Here is a 6,000-nt window from a genome sequence, read left to right on the forward strand (position 1 = left end):
GTCCTGGCAAATCCTTTGAAGAAATTCCTGCTGAGTCGAACAGTGACTCTTAGCTAATAGAGACATAGTGGAAGCAGATTGTTTTTTAGGTTTGTTTGAAGACAGCATTTAAATATTTATGAGGTAGGGTATACTTTGAGAAAAATCTAACCTATTTTGTTTGAGACGTCTTTGTCATTCAGTCATCAAGTTCCTATACTGAATAAATTCAGCATGTATAACACTAATGTAATAGTCAGTCAAGTTATCTAGTAATGATTTTTAAGGATACTTCAATTTGAAAAGGTAAATAAGGCAAAAAAAAGATGATAATTATAAAAATTATTTAGACATGTTAAAGCATATTTAGACAAGGGGATTGCATTGAAACACAAAAGAACTATCAGAAAAGTGGTAATCACATTCCTAAAGGGGAAAAGGTATAAACTTTGAGAGAAGGAAAACCGAAATATGTTTCAGTGGGAAAAAAATGGAATTTTTAATGAGTTGATGGAATCTGGAAAACTTCATATGAAACTTTAGGGGTGGTAGGAAAGGGAAGGCTGGCTAGTTGAAAGATGTGGTTTGGACATATAAAAGAAGAGAAGAGGTGCTAGCTAGCAGAAAATACTGAAGGTCACTGCTAAAATTTAATTTAAGGAAACAGAGGTCCCATTAAGATAGGGACTCTTTGGGTTTTTTTTTTTTGTGTGTGTGTGTGTGTTTTTTTTTTTTTTGTCTTTTGTGTCATGCACCCTTTAGTAGTTTGGTGTAGTTAATGAACGCCTCAGAAAAATATTTTTAAATACATAAACTAAAATATTAGATTAGAAAGGAAACCAATTACATAGAAAAATAGTTAACAAAATACAGTGAAAACAAATATAAAAACCATGTTCATAGACCTCAGATTATGAATCCCTAACTTAAGAGATATAATTGAAGTAGTAGGCATAGAAATGATTTTAGCTACTCTTTGTAGAAAAATTTGAAGAAATTGAAGGTGGAAAAAAAATTTTTAAATTAGTCCAAGAACAAAAATGGATTTGGTAGAGGCCACAGAAAGAAACAAAGAGTTGAAATTTCTATTACTTTATTAAAGAATCATCAGAACTAAAACACTTAGTTTAGGAAAATTTTTAAAAGAAAAAATATTCATTTAAATTATAAAATTGGTTCTAGCCCTATTATTCAAATGAAGAACAATACCATCTGTTTTTTTTTCTTTAGTATTTTAGATGATTAAAATGGATTTTTAAAAAACCCTTAATTCTGTGCAACATGAAAGTGATAAAGATGTTGGATTGGGTAGTTTTGGAACTGGATATGTATCATTAAAAAAAAACAAACCCTCAGGAAGCCAAGGCTATTCTTCATTTATGTATTTTAGAGGAATGTAGGAAATGAAGTACACAATCAAGGTTGCGTGACTGTGTTCTGAATGTGGACAGCTTTTTAATCTAAAGTGTAGCTATGTACTCCAAGTTTCCTGACTCCCACTGAATTATTGGACTTGGAGGTAGGAGAGACCTAGATTCAAATTTTGGTTCTGAGGCTTACTTATTACATGTGTTGGACAAATTATTTTATATCTTTGAGCCTGTTTTCTCTTTTGAAAAAATGGGAATATTAATAATTACCTAATAGGATTGTTGGGAGAAAACTTTGTGATAGTGAAAGCACTATATAAATGTGTTATTATTGTTATAGTAACGCGATTCTAATCGAATGCACATGAATTCTATGGATTATAATAACATTAACATGCATGCCAAATGATAATGAACAATCTAGAAACAAATCTAAATGTTAAAATTGAATGTTAAAATATATGCTCTGATTTAATCACATCATTTCACTTATAATTCCCTTTAAAACAGATGTTTGATATTCTATTACTTTTAAAAGTAATATGCATATGTAATAAAAAATTACATATTTTACAAAAAAAGATATTTTACATATATCTTCATCATTATCATCTTCTAGCTTTATTTTCTCCTTTCTAAAGAAAATACATATGAAGATGCACAACATACCCTAAGTCTCTTCATATAATAACATTATAAAGACCATTTTCACATTCTTATAGTTTCCATTACTATACAGAGTAACATTTTGAGGGTAAACTAACACTATACATTACCTAGTAAGCACATAGTCCAGACAAAATTGGAAACAAACTCTCGGTAACATAAGAATGGTGATTTTTATGCCTATCTGTTTGCTGCTCTCCATAATTTTCTAGATGGAATAAACTACTAAGGTCTCTTCAAGGTAGATCTGACTTACCCCATCCTTATCTATACAGATAGAATTCTGTTCTCCAGCTAATGGGAGATGTAGCCAATTTAGCTTGAATTGGAAAGATACAAAATCATCCCATCAAGAAAAAGAAAGAGTTAAAAAACAAATTTCAAGGGGGAACGTTTTTAAACTTTTCAACCACAACAAAACAGAGTAATATTATTTTTGTTTCAGTTGATCCATAAAAGAATATAATAAAAACCATGACGACTTATTAAATGACATGTAATACTTCTCCATGTGAGAGGAATCAAACAATGTAAGAGATTTTTAAAAATAAATTCTAGTTATAAAGGAGGTTATGATAATTATTTGTAGTTTTGGAATATTCCTACCAGAAAAATTGCTTTTATGATTATCTTTTGTCATAAAAACTGCTTATGTAAAATAATCTCAAATGGAACAAGGAAATGTTGCCTTAAAATCATCAGGTGATTTCTAACATTGAGTTGTCTCCATCACATTTGTCTCCTTTACCAAAATGGATGGATTTGAATGTTTACTTTATTAAATAAACAAAGGAATTGTTTTTCTGGGATCAGTCTCACCAATCTATTTGTCATCCCCAGTTGAAGTGATAAGCACATCACTACTTCTGTGTTAAGGAATTAGTTATTTAGATCAGTGTTGCCAAACTCAAACAGAAATGGATCCCTGCAGGCCATATTGACTTAGAAAACCACAAATTAATATAAGCTATGTTGTATTGTATTTTTATTTACTTATCAAACATTTTCCAATGACATTTTCATCTGATTTGGCCAGCATTTGGGATTGAGCAGATATTTCCATCATCTGTAGGTTCTGGTCTAGAGCAATTCACCAAATATACCCTTTTAAGTCACAGAGCAGATGAAATGAGATTGTATAGGGTCTTCCTATAATTCAGAGACTGGTCTAAATAATAAATATCTAACTAATAAATACCAGCAGCAGTAGCATAGAATAATAAATAATAAACTGGTCTAATAATAATAACTAATACTAATGAGAAGACCAGAGTGTTAAAAATAATTTGATGAGTTCTAATTTGTACTTGCCAAGGGCTACAAGCAGAGGGAAAGGAGTGAATGTAGACTGTGACTATCTGCATGTGTCATGCTCTATTACTGTAAAGCTCTCTCATGTCTAAAATGTGGTTCTTAACTATATTGTAAGTCATGAAATTTTAAATTTCCCAAAGAAAGGCTTTTACAATTTATCAGAATTCTTGGAATTCTTGTATTATATAACAGAATTATAAAGCAATTAGATGGATTTAAACATCTGTGGCATGTCATACTTTACTAAAGTATTAAGACAAAAAGCAAAATGTTCTCAAAGCTTATTAGAAAGACTAAGAAGAATTGAAATGTATAAGCCTAGTTCATTTAGCTATTTTTTCTTTGCTGAAAAATTTTAGTTTCCTTAAATTACAAAGTAACTAAATTTTTATTATTAAAGTAATTAATGTTCCTGATGGTATTAATGTGATGGTCATCTTTTAGGCCAGCCAAAACTCCCTATCTATTTGCTCTATTCTTCCTTCTTAACTATATGTTTTAAAGTAATTTAAAAATCAGATATGTCCCTAGTTACTGCTTAATATTGCTTAATATTAATACTGCTTAATACTGCTCAATGTAATAGGCCAAACATTTGCCACTGACAGTCAAGTATCTTTCTGATGGAAATGAAAAGGCAGCAAGAGATAGAATGGGAGAAAGAACGAGCAATGCCCTTTGAGTAGGACTGTTTCTGCAGCTGTTGTGTACATTAATCCAGGGAGCAGATCTCCCAATACTAAATTTAGCAAGACATATCCTTTTACATGATAAAAAAATTAAAATGAAAGTCTTAACTATGTAGTCATTATTTTATGTTTATTTTTCTTTAAGAAGGACATGGATGTTCTACTGAAATATTGTTTTACACAATTACTTGAATAGATGGTAGAAAATTAATATCTAAATAATACCATATATACATATAAATGTGGATATGCATACATACGCACATATATGATGTGTGTATATATGTATATTATATATATATATGTATATATATAACCTGTAACAATTTCCTTCTGATAATTTTTTTCCATTAGGCCTCAAATAGGTACCAGCTTTCAAGAGGAGGTCGGGCAGGGAGGATGACATCAACCCTCTCCAAACTTATTCTGAAGAACATTTGATTTCTTTTTTGTGCTATTGCCTGTGATACAACACACCTATTTAGAAAAATATTCACTCTTATCAAAATCTATTTGTGAACTAAGTCCATATATTACCTTTCTTTTTTTTTAATTGATCCAGATGAGAATCTCTAGTTCTGATGTTCCACAGCGATACCAATTATCCAGGAGAACTTGAAGATGAAATGACAGGAGAAATACTGGAAGTCTTCACGTCCTTGGACACAGAATGTAGTCGTCCATAGAGAGCGAGGAGTTAACAACCTTAGTTTCACTGAAGATGGCTGCAAGAAGCTGGACAACCTGTCACCACTGAAGCCAGAGCATTTGTCAGTTCGCAGGTCCCAAGTTATTTTGAGCTGTATAAACCATGTGCCTGTGAAACATTCCACCTGATTGGGCAGAAGAACACTGAGCAAAGGGATTCCATTGCAATTCAGCACCTATGGGGCACTGAGTTTTTCTAATTGTAAAATTTCACCTAAAGACAGATGCTCAAAGAATATATTATTAATTCATCTTTGGGACAATTCTCAAGGCACAGGCTTATTATATTTTGTCAAAATAAAATAAATAAATATATTTTGTTAAAAACAGAAATATAAAAAGGTAGTCTTGTTTATTGTGAATTCTATTCATACTTTTCAACTTGAAGAGTCTTGATTTCTCAGATTTAACCACCTATACATTTTTTTTAATGCTTTGTAGTCTTCATTTTGTTAATCTGAGTGCCAATGTTTTTATACTTTTGAGTCTGATGTCACCATATCACTAGCATCATTTACTTTTTAGGGTCAATACCCAATCCACACTTTGACCTTTCTGTATACTATCAACTATCAACACTAAGATGTCTGTCAACACAGAATTGCAAATAGTCAGTTATGATGCTCACTGACATCAACAGAATTATAAATAATTATGATATTTATCAATACAGAGCAAAAATTATCATACTAATGTATTTACCTCAAATATGTCTTTGATTCATTATATTACCTATACATTTTAAGAACCCATCAAGTCATAAGTTTGCAAAGCTGATGTAAGGTTGTGGCAAAGCATTTTATAGATAGAAGTGTTCCGGAGCTGTCTGAATAACAAAAGACTGAGAAAGGTGACATTAAAAGAAATGAATGAAAGATCTTGAGAAAAAAAATAACCAATCTGTAGAAATACAAGAATATGACAATATGAATAGTTGAAAAAGACTGTTTTTGGCACTGTATCAAAGTCCAAATGTTTCAATGCTTTCAAATATGATTTTGGAATCATAGAGAGTACAGTTCTTCTTCGTGTCTATCAAAACCTGAGATCGTATTTTAGGAAATTGCTTTGAAAAGCAAAGAAAGTAGATGTGTCCTATCACATTTGTTGCCAAACCTTATAAGAAAAAAAGTATTTATCTAGTCTAATATCCTTCCAAATATTTACTTTGTCAAAATATAGTTCTTCAATTATATGTTTTTATAGTTCAATGGTTCAAATATCTATGATCTTGTGAGTATGGAGGTCTTAGCCCCTCCACAATTTTAGCAACA

At 30.9% G+C, this 6,000-nt stretch overlaps 1 protein-coding gene across 2 annotated transcripts in view; it reads right to left on the reverse strand.

The window, feature by feature from the left end:
* The window catches only part of MYPN (myopalladin), a 110,654-nt gene extending 105,655 nt beyond the window's left edge, over positions 1-4,999 (reverse strand). For both annotated transcript variants that reach the window (XM_051982579.1, XM_051982578.1), the window contains exon 1: positions 4,556-4,999. The gene's annotated coding sequence lies outside the window, so the exon portion shown is untranslated. The remainder of the gene's footprint in view (positions 1-4,555) is intronic.
* Between the last annotated feature and the right edge of the window lie 1,001 nt (positions 5,000-6,000).

The sequence above is a fragment of the Antechinus flavipes genome, chromosome 2 (assembly GCF_016432865.1).
Source record: "Antechinus flavipes isolate AdamAnt ecotype Samford, QLD, Australia chromosome 2, AdamAnt_v2, whole genome shotgun sequence".
In the NCBI taxonomy this organism is placed as follows: domain Eukaryota; kingdom Metazoa; phylum Chordata; class Mammalia; order Dasyuromorphia; family Dasyuridae; genus Antechinus; species Antechinus flavipes.